Below are 14,084 nucleotides of genomic sequence, written 5' to 3' on the forward strand. Positions count from 1 at the left end.
GTTAAATCTTTTACTAACTTTCAAATAATTTGAAACTGTAATATACAGTAGCACAACATGGGAAATGTATTTTTTAAAATAAAACATTGGATATTTTTTGTAACATCTTTAAAGATAATGAAAGAAAATGAAAAAGGTCCAGCAGTCTTTTAAAAAATAGTCTAATATTTTACATTGTAGTTCAGCTGACAGAGATGGTACTCTCTATAAATAAAACTGTTTCTCCTAAGTAAATGTCACAAAATGTCTTCATATCTTTCAACTCAACAGAAATGAAAAGTAAGACGACTAATTTTACTTATGTTTTATGTTTACCAAAGCAAAATTCAGTCGAAGGATATTCTTCAATCATAGAAGTTAAACACATCTCTGTTGTTTCTATCTGTGACTTACACACAGGATGGTCACATAGTGGACTTTAAAGCTGCAACCTTTTTTGCACTCCATCTCCCATTCATATGATTATGTATGTGCATGCATTCTGCTCCATCTGCTTTGAGAATCCACAACAGAAGTATTGCCAAAAACTGGGAGCAAAAGTATTACAAAAATGTTAATTTGTCCTGCTTTGTAAACTCCCATTGAGTTTGCATGTCCTTTCTATTCAGAAACGAGACAGAAAGGCAAATCTGCTCCTACAATAACTCTGCAAAAAGCAATTCTCCTACTTTAAATGGAACATTATGCATGAATTTAGGGGAAGAATGTGCATTTCTGTGCATATATGTGTAAATTATATCCAGGGCAAAAAGCTTCTAATAGCATTCTTAAAGACCAGAACTGTTTGTGTTATGCAGATTAGATAAAAATATAATCTGCTGAAAGATGGTGGTAATTATAAGAAAGAGGATGAAAAAGAGGAAAACTATCTGCCGCTTCCTTTAAGCAAAAAAGTGCATGCCATCATCTACTGGAGTCACAGCATCAGAGTGACTTAAAAAAGTCCAACAAACTAAAAAGAAAGCTGGCTCTGGGATGTTCTGGAAACTCTGGAGATGATTGAGCATAGAAAGATTCTTCATAAAATGAACATTATGAACAACCCTGAGGACCTGAGACTGCTAGGCAACAACAAAGAGTTTTCAGTCAGAGACTTCTTCAGATTTCTGTGATACTGACTGCTACACTAGGTCTTTCATGCTAATACCCATCACCGTCTACAACTCTTTGAAAAAAAAAAACTGAATGAGGCATAACATTAATTTTAGAGATTAATAATTTATTTTTGAATTGAACTAAGTGGGATTTTTGACTTCCCTGTGAGAATGCTGCACTGTGGAAACTCTTTGGATAACTATGCAAAAGCCGCCACAACACCATGTATTATTTTGTACTAGTTGCATGAAAAGATTTTTGGTTGACATAAAACTCATGAAAAAAAATCCAGATTGTCCTTTTAAGCTGCAAAAGAAAATAGTCTTTTCAGGTTGAGACGTGTCGATGCAAAGGCTTTCAATCGAAAATAGACTATTTCATAAAGGGATTTAAAAGTGGGCAACAAAGCAGCAATCCAAATTATTTGTAGTTTCAGCTAACCGATTCATAGATTTTCTAATCCTAACTGGCTGGATAACTTGTTTTGTTTTGTTCCAGGCAAATCTAATTGACAATATTCTGTAATTTGTTTAGCTTACAATTGTCGTGAGTTGCTGCAAATATTGAAATGTGTCCAGAATAAGTTAGCTGCTGTGGAGTTGACTGCTTCATGTTGGTTTAGTTTTACACTCTGAAATGCTTGGTCATGAGGCATTGACAAAAAAAAAAAAAAAAAAAAGAAAAGAAACATTCACTGTCAGGATATTAGCGAAGATGTTTCTTTTTATTTGTTTTGGTTTAGCTGAATTGTTTGGGTTGCATGAAAAAATATTTTGATAGTATGGCTGGAAATTGAATTTTGGAGCTTTGCTGTTAAGATTTTAGCCACTTTTAAATGAGATTTCTTGACACTAATGATTACAGCACGATGCCAGAGCGAAATGTGTTCTCTGCTTACAGTAAACGCTGGAGTTAAAATAGCCCGAGGTTAAAGTCACAGACTCTGTGATCCTCGCACCTCGTGTACTTGTGAAATCTGCTACCATCCTATTTCTGTATCTGTGAATCACAAACTGTCACGTGCAATTAACCAGGAATCACTGCAGCCATCCGCTTAACAATGTGCAATGCATTGTCATAATGCTTTGTGAACAGAGGTGGCTTTCATATTTCCTTAATTTTCCTATGTGTTACAAACCTTGCAATTTTTTTTTTTCCAAAGCACACATTGGAAAAGATTTCCTTTCCATAACTGAACCAGTAAAGAGGGCATTGGCTGTCGATTTCCTGTTTTCTCCGTGATGAAGGACTAAGTGGTGATAAAAAAGAAACACATTTCACAATGCAGTTTCTTTAATTAGACAACAGAGTCTTGGGAAAAGAAAAAAAAAGTTGGGGGAGGAAGAAGGTAGAGAAAGAGGAAGATGAGATTGTTAATTCCTTTGCTGTCTCTCTGCATTTGAGTACTCATTAATCTAAGATGGGGGGAGACCTTGTTGTCTTGCTAAGCATCTTTTTTTTTTTAAAGCAACCACCCTCAGCCCCTGTGCAGCATTGAGAAATTGTCAAAGATGTTTCACGGGCGAGGTATGCTGAGAGTGAGAGATGGATGCTGTTAGCATACTGAGCCTTTCTGCTGTCCCTCCTTACAACACTCTGGACCCGGCAGCCAGAAAGCGAATCCATAACACTTTTCCACACAAGCAGAGAAGCTCTTGGACTGTGACCTTCAAAGTTTACTTGGAATACCAATCAAGTGCGACCGCTTTAATGTTTATCGTGTTCCTGTTACAGTTAATTGAGTTATTGTTGGCAGAGACGAACGAGCTCCTGCCATTTGTGTTGCTATTAGCATTGATGTGATATAGAAATGATTCAGACTTTTTTTTTTTCCACTTCTCAATTAGAGTAATGTAATCTGTGTTTACACAACACATCTACATGTTTGTAAAATATCAACTGTAATTGAAAACCAGACAATTAATTTAGCGCACGGGACGTCAATGGAAATTGAAAAAAGTGCTATGTGTCTGTCATTAACTCAGAGCAATTGGCAGTTCACATGCTCCATGTTGAGTGCCTGTTCATCATCAGTGCATACATACATATTTATTACCCTGGCTACTCAATTCACATAGCAGGAGGTCTCAACAAAGGTGACAGAGAGGTGAACATCCATCATAATGGCTGCTACAAGTATGTTGGAATGATAGCAGATGTATGTTTATATGTGTGTGTTTGTAAGCATGTATGTACACGGATGAGGGGCTTTTCATTTCCCAATCTGCGCCTCCCAGAGGCTTTGGCACCCCGTCCCTCTCCTGGAGTCTTGTCAATAACACGTCTGCTGCCTCCATTTCGCCCAGAGGAGAAAACCACGTGGCTGGGTCTAAGGTAGAGCCAGAACCCCCTCTCCCTCCCATCCTGCTCTCAGACTGCCATTAATCCACTGTTTCGGCAGACACAATCCATCTCCCCTTGGCACCTGTTTGACAGAGGGTAAAAACAGGGATGAGATAGTAGGGTCCAGATCAATGCCTTCGATCCTGGTCTCCATCTCAGCAGTCATTCTTCTGCCACTGGTTGTTGTTACTGTTATGTTGTTTGGCCTGGGGTTTTCCCACAACTAAATTATGGTTATGACCAGGGATAGATGCATGACCTAAGCAAATGAATATGTAAATAAATAATCCAAATGATGTTATGACAGTAATGATAATTGATTAGATTGGCTCAGGGCTGCACAGTGGTGCAGTTGGTAGAGCTGTTGCCTTGCAGCAAGAAGATCCTGGGTTTGATTCCCAGCCTGGGGTCTTTCTGCATGGAGTTAGCATGTTCTCCCTGTGCTTGCATGGGTTCTATCCGGGTACTCTGGCTTCCTCCACAGTCCAAAAACATGACTGTCAGGTTACTTAGTCTCTCCAAATTCTCCCTAGGTGTGAGTGTGTGTGTGCATGGTTGTTTGTCCTGTTTGTCTCTGTGTTGCCCTGCGACAGACTGGTGACCTGTCCAGGTTCTGCCTCTTGCCCAGAACGTTAGCTGGAGAGGCACCAGCAACCCTCCCAACCCCACTAAGGGACAAGGGTGTTAGAAAATAGATGGATGCAACACAAGAACTGCTTATTTTCTCGATATTATCTTTGTAAAAACAAAGCTCAGTTGGTTGAGATAACATGTTTATTAGGAGTTCAGCTTCTTCACGTAACAAAATAAAACTACATTTATTATTCCAAAATATGATCTTTAAAAAATACCATAAAAAATATAGGTATGTATTTTTGTTATCAGCTTCTGTAGGGATCATAGTTTGACAGATTTATTCAGCTACATGCTTTTGCAAAGCAGTTAAATTCCTAAGCTGGTAAAATCAGTATTTTGCAGTAGTAATAAAAGTCACTGATGAATCTCTCATCCAAGAATGAAAATTCTAAACTGAGACTTTGAAAAAGCAGCAAAAAGCTGGAGCTGACTGAACTTAAAAAGGATTTTCATACCTGTCTCTTCTACACGCTGGCTGTTATGTCACTCCACTTTCCCTATTCTGCTGTGCAAAGTCAATCAGAAACTATTCCACTGAAGAAATGTTTTCCGTCTTTTGATTGAAGTCCCAGAAAACACTTGGCTCTACTGCACTGGTTTGACATTGCTCACTTTCAGATGCATGAAAAGTAGAGACTGTTTTTACAGCTAAAACTTGGAGGTGGTAACTGAACATAAAGGCAAGGAAACACTACAGCACGGGTCTAATATAAGGGAGCTGAAGCTCCCTTTAAATATTCACAAACCTGCCTCTAATTCTGGCAACTATTCATTTTGTTCATACAAACAATCAACAAGTTGGGATGTGTTGAATTAAATATCAGTACAAGATATAGTTGCTAAAGGTGATGCTTCAGCTAAAGTTTGTAAATAGTTGCAAAGCAAAGTCAAAGACGCTCACAGAGACACAGAAACACTTTGAACTCCTCACAATTACTTGTGAGAAATGTCTTTGGAGTAGCCTGTGTGCCCTGATGTTCCGTTCCCCGTCACTACGCCGCTTGCATTTAAAGATACAGAAACCAATGCACTGCAGCTACTGCTGACAGGTTGGGACCTGAGCCTTTGATATTTGTCCTTTGTGTTTTCCAACACATTGCAGCTATACGGTGACTGGTGAAAGGTCGGGTAGCAGTTCTCCTCTAACCTGACTTCAAGGTGAGTTGTACTGTTGTATTATGTTTGAATATAGATAAGTGTGGTTTGTGTGTGGTCTAAATAGTGCTGATAAAACAGTAAAAACATGCTGATGACATTATATTGGTTCCAGAGGCCAAAAAGGTTCGTCTGTTTCAAAGGGTCTGATTAAAGTAAGACTGGAATTATAAACCAGAATTCATTGTAGACGTTTAAACTTATAACATGAAAAGATATTAAAAAGATTTAATATGGATTGAGTAGGGAATAATTTGGGAATTTTGTATTAAGATGAATAACTCTGTCAGATGTTATTCTTTGTGAATTGAGAATAACTTTTTGGAAATATATCAGTGTCAACACAGATGTGTTAGTGCTCCCTTGTTGCCTGAGGAATATTTTATTATTAGAACGATAGACATTATTCAAGTTAAACAACTGAAAGAATAAAAAAAGAAAACTGTACAAAAAAAAGCATTCCTTGTGTTTCCTAAAATCTTAGTAAAATAAGAAAAAACATATCTAGCCTTTATTTTTACACTCATCATCCAATGGTAAAATGTCATTACATCCACGTTTACTGTAGTTTCAGTTATCATGTGTCAAAATGATCAAAATATAAAAAAATATATATATAATATTCAGACTCAAAAAAGTAGTTTGACTTGGTTTTAACTTGCTCAAAGTTTCACAAAGGATTTGCAGTAATGTATTTACATTTGCTTTGCTCCTGTTTGTTTGACTGTAAAGACTAAGGCTGCAGGTCTCAACACTGAGACATTGGTTGCAAGCTGGTGTTCTTTCTATGCAGATTTCTGTGTAGGTTTCCATCTGTGATGATGTCATCTCCTCACCTTCGCACCACACTGCTGGAGACTGAAACGTTGTGGGTGTTCAATCAACTGAGAAATAGAGGCAGATTTGCATGCTGTTCTCTTGAAAGCATGCAAATCTTTCATGATACACATCGACATGATCAAATGCTGATTGATTGAGAGTTAACTTGATACTGTAGACGAGGTGTTCTCAAGTCTCTCCCAGCACTTAGTAGGTGAAAGCAATGGTCATGTTGTGTTCACCTTGCTTATGGTCTTGGAATTACTTCCTTGCATCGGTCTTACTGGCTTAAAGATGCCAGTAGGTAATTATTTTATCTCTGTTTTAGCTCCGTGGTTAGTGGATTCTGGCATCTGTGCATGCACAGCAATTTTGTGTCTGTCGTTCTGAATAGGATTTTATTTTTACTTAAAACTTTTAAAGTGATTTATTTTTCTGTAAAATTGTGTCTGGGATTCAATTTGCCTCAATGGTAAGGGAGGTTGAGGGAGCAGGGAACATATTTTGCTATTTCTTTTGGCAATTTAGATATACTAATGTATTAAAGCCATTTGAGAATTTTGTCAGTTCGTACACATAGAAGCTTTGACTTGACACTATGTGAACCTTTCTCTGTTTTGTACAGCATCATTTCACCTTTCAGGGTGAAATCTAGTGATGGATGTATTGTGATTTTTATTTCTCTTGGGTACACTGTTGGTGGTACCCACTTTATGCATGCTAAACCAGTCATATCTGAAATGCCCTTGCGCGACTGAGTAGGCCATCATCACACCCTGGTGTGATGTGCAGGCTTTCACAGTGAGCTGTGGGTAAGGTGAGAAAACTGGGAAGTGCTGTGATGCACTATATCAAGAGAGAGCTCAGAAGGCTGCTTTGAGCCACGAGATGAGAAGGATGACTGAAGCAAAGAAAGTGTTGCACCAAATTAAAATCAAACATCTGAGTAAAATGCATGATGAAACAGTTCTAAACGTATAATAATGAGGGAACTGGGGAGTGTTCACAACTACGGTGTTTGTGTGAGGAGCAGAGGAAGCAAACTGAAAACTGAATAAATACAGCGAAACTTAACATACCAGCAGCTAAATCATGGTAAACATCAGTTGACAGAAGACCTTTAAGAGTGTTATAATGCTTAAATATAGCTGCAGGGATTTATGCAGGGCATGCCAAGGGTCAGACTCTGCTCTTCAGTAACTACACTGCATTTTTCTCTGTCCTCTGCCAGGACCAGGAGATCATTATTTCACAGATGAACATCAAACAAGTATGTTAAATGTGAAGTTTTTAATGACTGGACAAGTGTTTAAGATTTGAAAGAGTCATTGGCTTTGATCAAAAACAGTGTGATTACTTTAGCAAATAAACACCACTTAACCCTGAAGTATGAAGTTATCAGATCAGTAGAATTTGATGATGTTTTCTCTCTCACTTTCTTTTTTAGATGGTAACTCTTAAGGTCCCTGACTTTGTTTGATTTTTTGTTATCTTTTTCATAACAACGATGAGCGTAGACCTCTAAGACAAACCTGTCTCGAAGAATGCAGAAAAAAATTCTGCCTCTTTGCCTCTGTTGCCGTACTACAATAGGATGATTTAGATCGTAATACATTCACGTTAGAACAGTCTAGTCAAAGCCTCAATCCAAATGAAAATTAATAGCAAGACTTTTGAAAATAGCTGAAGCTCTCTATTGAAAGTGACAGAGCTTGAACTATTGTGAAATATAAAACGCAACGAACAATGGACACAATTTTAATTCATGACAGCAACCTACAGAAGCAAGCCACACTATGAAGTTCTCTGTAAAACTAAATTGAAAACCATGCGTCATTTCCTTTCATTTACCAATTATGTGATACTTTATGTTGCTCTTTTATCTAATATTCAGAGGAAATTCATTTATGGTTATGACACAACAAAAAATGTATAAAGCATACAATCAAAGGAGTGTATAAAAAGAATGCTAACAAAGAAGCAGGTTTTCAGACTGACTCACTACAAATTACACCAACAGGAGACATAAAAGAAATCCATAAAGCTCATCATATTTTTCTGATGTAAATCTGAAACATAAAATGCGTTCATCTGAGTATGTTGCATTATGTGAGGTGCTATAAGAAAATCTCAAGGGTTCTGTTAGGTTAAGTAATTAGACTCCTCAAGACTGAGGTAGAAACAGCAGCTAGCATGAATGCACTCTTAGGTTGCCCCACAGTGGGTTCAGGAACAAAACACCCACACTCACTTCAGTACCAGCCAGTAATCACCTCTGTCTCATTTGACCCATTTAGGGTAACATTATGCTTACGCAGCTGGCATGATTTTAGCCTTCTTTACCATCCCCTGCTATTTCTACCCAAGCAAACTACCCTGATGAGAAATTCAAGGCACTGATGAAAAATCAGTCTTCTAAAAAAAAAAAAAACTTTTAGATTAGGCCGTCAGAACATTATATCCACACTCCTTGTTGCTGCTCCCCCAGTGAAGGTGCCAGAGCCTTGGTTTTCAATGCAGCAACTGCAGCAGCAGGCTGTGTCTGATCTATGTGACCCAGGAGAGGGGTCCAGAGACCTGGCGGCTTGTTGAGAATACAGATCAACCGCCTACATGTCCCGAACTCTGCCCTTTCCACTCATTACTGCACACATTCGCTTTCCAGGGAATCGTGGTGCTGCTGAACGAACCCTGCACTGAACATCCTTGTTGAGAATGTGAATGCTGTGGAAGCTTTTTCCAACTGTGTGAAAATGTAGCTGGTTGTGCATTTAAATATAACTGTTGCTGTATTGCGTTTTGATGAAGAACTAATTGTTTTGTTGACATGAATGTGTATCATCTTACAGTGCAGTCAGCTGATGAAGCATGGCTTTCTCCTGTCAAAATCAAAAATTTCATCCACAGTTCTGTATAATTCTGAAACTTCTTCACGAAAAACAAAAAACAAAAAAAAAAAACATTTTATGATCATGAATCAGTAAGAATATGATTTCTCAAGCAAAATTTAATAATTAGTAAAAATGTAATGATTAAATCTTTATGTAACTATGACCCATGCAAAGACAAGGAAGTCTGCTAAATCCAAAGTTTGAAGCAGTGGTGTCTCCTGCTGACAGACAAAGAAGCAAAGAACAAATTTGAATTATATTTTTCTTTGTACTTTTTGGCTTGTTCTAGAGGTAAAGCATTTGTCACCACTTCTGTAATTGCATTTTGGGAAATACCAAAAATAATAAGAGCAAATGGATTGATAAGTAAGTATGGAAGGATGATCTTTAAAAGGACTTTAAAGGCATTTCCCTGGCACATAGTGCCATTTTGTAGCACAATTAAGTAGCTATATTATCTCCATTTGTTATAAAAAATACTGTATATATGACACCTAACGTAAAAAACAAGCAACAAAATGGTTTCACTGTGAGACACTTTGAAATTGGGCCTCTGTCTCTTTAAGAAATTGCTGCTCTTTCTGACACTCTGGCTTCACCATGTCATCATGACAAAGCTCCTCCATGATGCCATTTACTACTGTTTGGACTGAGTAATTTATAGGATGACCTCAGCAGACTTTCAGCTCCACCAGGAGTTAAGGTGCTAATTCCTGCTGCCGCTAGTCTGAAGGGGCTGAGTTAAGGAGTCACGGGGGAGGGGAAATCTGTGTCAACGAACCTTTAAATTAAAATGTTGGAGAACCCCAGGAGAACTACAGCAATTTGTTCTGCTAAAAAGTAATTTGTGTTTTACGACACGATATGATACCATAGATTTGTTTAGCTAAAACTTTCCTCTTATTTATTAAAAAAAGACACTGTAGAACACCCATGGCACTAAAGTAACTTTTTAATTAGTGTGAACTAATTTAGTGACAGTATCCTGGCATGTCTAAACAACAGCAGAAATAAACTGCAAAAACACAGCAAACATTTTTTTTTTTTCCCTGTATTCAGACTTTTCAGCTGTGCAAACTCAAACAAAGCTCACTTCATCATAATGAAGCTCTGTCAGAGCGGATTGAAGGCCGTTGTAATGAATAATTATAGCATGGCAAAGGAAGATGGCAGAATACAAAGCAAAGAGAGAGAGAGGGAGGGGGAGCTGTCGAGTAAACAGGTGTGTGTCATGAATTACACATCTGGGCTGATGCAGCTTACTTTTTGATGAACGCATTTGAAAATGTCTGTGTGCTTATTTGGGTTTTCATTAGCATAGCTAAAGAGGTAAAAGATATAACACGGATTTTGTTTTTGGAGAGCATGAAAAGCTTTTATGTTTAGGTACTGTCGTGATGTAATCCACCTTTGGGGTATTTAGTTAATTATGCTACAAAGAGATTAATTAGAGAGGACAGATGCACTACGTGTGTGTGCTGCTTAACTAGTGCAACAGCGCCGTTGTTAACCCCACACAGAAACGCACCACAAGCGCGCACACACACACGCCGGGCTCTCGGTGCCCTTGCTCGAAGCCATGTGCCCTGCTCTGTTGGTCACAGAGGTGGGAGCAACAAGCCGTGAAGCGGGGGACTTCCAGCTCAACAGTTCCACTGGCCTCTGACATCCCCCTCTAGTCCTGATGGTAAACTAACAACTGCTGGACTCAGGGATGCTCAGGCCAGCTTAAGAAGATAATGACCTAACAGCACAGCTGGGTCCCAAGACAGGCAGAAAGTATCTTAAAAGACTGAATCACATCATGTGTGTCTTCCTTTTTTAATTGATTTTAGTCAGTATGTTCTTCTATTACTGTACAAAATAATCCTGAACACATTGCAGGTGTTTTTTGTAGTTTAACCAAATGAGATTCCTCCTGGCAGATCGTAGAAGCATGATACTTTTTTTATTCTATGGAAGCATCTAGGGAAATGTGTTTAGTCTTCAGCATCAGCTCATGCAGCATTTAGAAATCTGTCAGGTTTTTCTGCAAACGTAAAGAAAAGTTGGCTTATTTGCTACTAAGTAAGAACACATTTATAGTAGAGTTTTGTAGATTAATGCTCAAGTATAGCTTATAATCTTTGTAGTAGACAAAAATCCTGGGTAGCATAGAACAAGACTTTTCTGTAGATGTCATAAATTCAAACTTACCAAATATAAAAGAAATAAAAAAAAATAATGTCATACTTCTAAATAATGAGTAAGTGAATGTACTTGTCTTTGTTTTTAAACCAATTCTTGAAAAAAATGTGGTTTTCATCTGCTTCCCAGGTAACCTGTTCTGTGAGCAGAGTAAGTAAATCTGAAACGTTTTTAGTTGTTTTTATGAAGTGATTTGGTAAAGAATATTCATTTAACGTCACTTATCACCTCATGTTGTGACACAGACAGAGTCCCTAACCAATCCTCTTTTCAAATTGTGAGAACTTCCAGTTGTAATTTATTGTTCAGTTTCTTACATGTGTTTCTACAAACCAGACTGAACAATCAAAATCTGTCAATCTCTCCACATCTCCTCCATCTCCTCCCTGTCTTTGAGGAATCCCGTAGATATTTTGGGTGTGTTTAAGGTAATACTGTTTCTGATCCAGGTGACAGGAACACAAAGGTGCTAGCATCCCTTCGCCTCTCAGGGATTTTTACATCCGATCCTCCAGGTTGCCAACTCAGCAGTGATAGTGTATTCAGGTGGGATTTGGGGGGGAGGAGGTGAAGAAAGACGGGATGTAAGTGCTCCTGTGGGACATAAGGGTCACTTCTTTATTTCTTTGCCTGACTCTATGCTTTCTATTCTGGACATCACATGGTGTCCCTAGTAGTTAATATGTTTTACATTTATTGTTTGCTCTTCTGCTGATAACATGCATAATAAAGGTCACAGCTTGTTGATATGTAATTCAAAATGTTCAGATTTTAGAACAATTTTCTGGTATACATGACCATTTGCATTTCTATGCATATCCCCCATTGATATGTAAATTAAAGGGGAGTATTGTGTAAAATATACATTTTTGAGCTTTATGTCATGCTCTAATGTTATTTCCTCATCAAAAACATAGCTGAAGTGTACTTTTGATTATTTTATGCATGTTTGAGAAATTTTTAGGTATCCGGTGGCAGGAATTCGAGTACCTGCTCCCAAAAACCTCTTTCTTGCAGCTACAATCTTCAGATATGTTTTGCCTCACCCAGCACTCCTTTCTCACAACTCTAGCCTCAGCTCCTTCAGACTAGCGGCAGCAGCAATTAGGATACACCTTGTGGAACTGTGTGTCTGCTGAGCTCATCATAGAGATTACTTCTCAGAATTAATTCTGTATAAGGAGACTTACAGATTTTTTTCATTTGTAGCCTTTAGATCAGCCCTCCTCCTATTAAGAATTGTCCCACTTTTCAGTCTATCCACCCCATCTTCCAATACAATTTCCATCTCAGCTCAAATCACCTTCTCTCAAAGGTTTCCCAAGTTCTTTACATTCCCAGTGATGTACTGAAAATATACAGTATCACCTCTAGATTAATGGAGTTTGCCACTAATAGCTAACATGCTGTAAACATATGTTTTGCCTCAGATGAGGATCTCTGCAGTTCCTCCTTGGTTATTTGTTTTCAATGCTGACCTTACAAAGCTTGTTGGCTTTGTTGAACTGCCACGTCTCTAAGTTTAAACATGTATCATTAACCTTCAGCTTTGTCTCAGAGCTGACTGGTTTGTCTCTTGGTCTTCATGTTGTTTGTTCACCAATGTTTTTAACAAATATTTGAGACCTTCACAGACCGGTTGTATATATAATGGGATACAAATTTCACACATGACTCTAATTACTAATTATTAATTTGTTGACTTCGGCAGACTACACTGGCTTTTACTTAGGTGCATCTGTCCTGTTTAAAATTAGTCTGGGACAGATGAAACCAAGGACGTGAAAAGCAGTTTTTCAAGAGTTCAGTGTAACCACAAGAATAATCACACTATGTTATTTGCAAGAAGAACCCAGAAGGCCTGGAAGAGGAGATGATTGGTTAACTGGGCGACTTTTGGAAAATGTCACCCCAAGATGAAGTTGACAAAATCCAGTGACTGTGTTGTTTGGGGTTACATAAAGAAGACATAGCTATATATCTGACAGTCTGTGATTAGGAGATGAGATGAGGTGGTGCTGCGTGCTTGGCATGTTTCCAGTCTTATCTGTGGGGAGGAGCAGAGGGCAGTCAGGCACATGAGTGATTTTCAGGAAGGCGGGACGCTTCCTGGCAAGGATTACCCAAGGAGTCGACTGTCATATCCTGACCAAAGGAACAGCAAAAAGACTTGTAGGATCTCTGGCAAAGAAAAAAAAAAGGTTGGTATGAAACATGGGAGCCTTGCAGGAAGAAGTGGAAGAAGTGCTCCAACATGAGCTCTTGGAACACTCAGAATCTAGTATGAAGGAGACAATAAGGGATGAAATCCAGCAACAAGGACCTTTATTATTAGAAAAGTGTGGAGAAAGCAACCTGGTGATCTTCAACCAGTCCTTCATACTGCCTCCTGCTGAGCTTTTGATGTTTTGCAGGAGAAGATGAAGCAATGCCCTCTTTGCACAAAAACACACAAGATCGACAGACAACCCAGCAGATGTGGCAGTGTAGCGGAACTTCATAGAACATACAAATTTAAGGAGCTCAATCATATAAGAGCCCAATAAAATGTGTGATTGTAATGTGACAAAGTGTTGAAATATCACAAGGCATGTTTCTTTATTGCCAGGTGCATGCCTACGTTTGTTGCTCTCCATTTTTCTAAACTCTCCTTTTAAGTGAAGACAAATAGAAACTCGGCAATCCTGATTTATAAAACCTGTGGCATATCAATTCAGATTTGTTGTCAAATTGCCCATGCATATTGTCTGAATTTCATCCCCAAATTCCCACTAATAAATCTTATGATCAAGCTTAATGATGCAATGTCCACTCAGAGTATGTGTAAGTGAAGCGTGCATGCACAAATGGTCGTTTTCACAAAGAAGAGATGAGCTCTGAAAAATGAGTATACTTTCAAAAAATGCAGCCTTAATTTACTTGCAGTTTGGATCTCTCTGTAATTCCTCCAGACAAGAA

The 14,084-nt window shown here is 38.3% G+C and overlaps 1 long non-coding RNA gene across 1 annotated transcript; it reads right to left on the minus strand.

The window, feature by feature from the left end:
• Positions 1 to 12,904: 12,904 nt before the first annotated feature.
• Positions 12,905 to 13,535, minus strand: LOC106964328 (uncharacterized). The gene is made up of 2 exons (XR_001428389.1): positions 13,482 to 13,535; positions 12,905 to 13,305 (listed from the first exon to the last, which is right to left on the minus strand). It is a non-coding gene; the product is annotated as an uncharacterized LOC106964328 (long non-coding RNA).
• Positions 13,536 to 14,084: the final 549 nt, after the last annotated feature.

This window comes from Poecilia latipinna, unplaced genomic scaffold (assembly GCF_001443285.1).
Source record: "Poecilia latipinna isolate Pla-1442-1.1 unplaced genomic scaffold, P_latipinna-1.0 Scaffold66, whole genome shotgun sequence".
Taxonomy (NCBI): domain Eukaryota; kingdom Metazoa; phylum Chordata; class Actinopteri; order Cyprinodontiformes; family Poeciliidae; genus Poecilia; species Poecilia latipinna.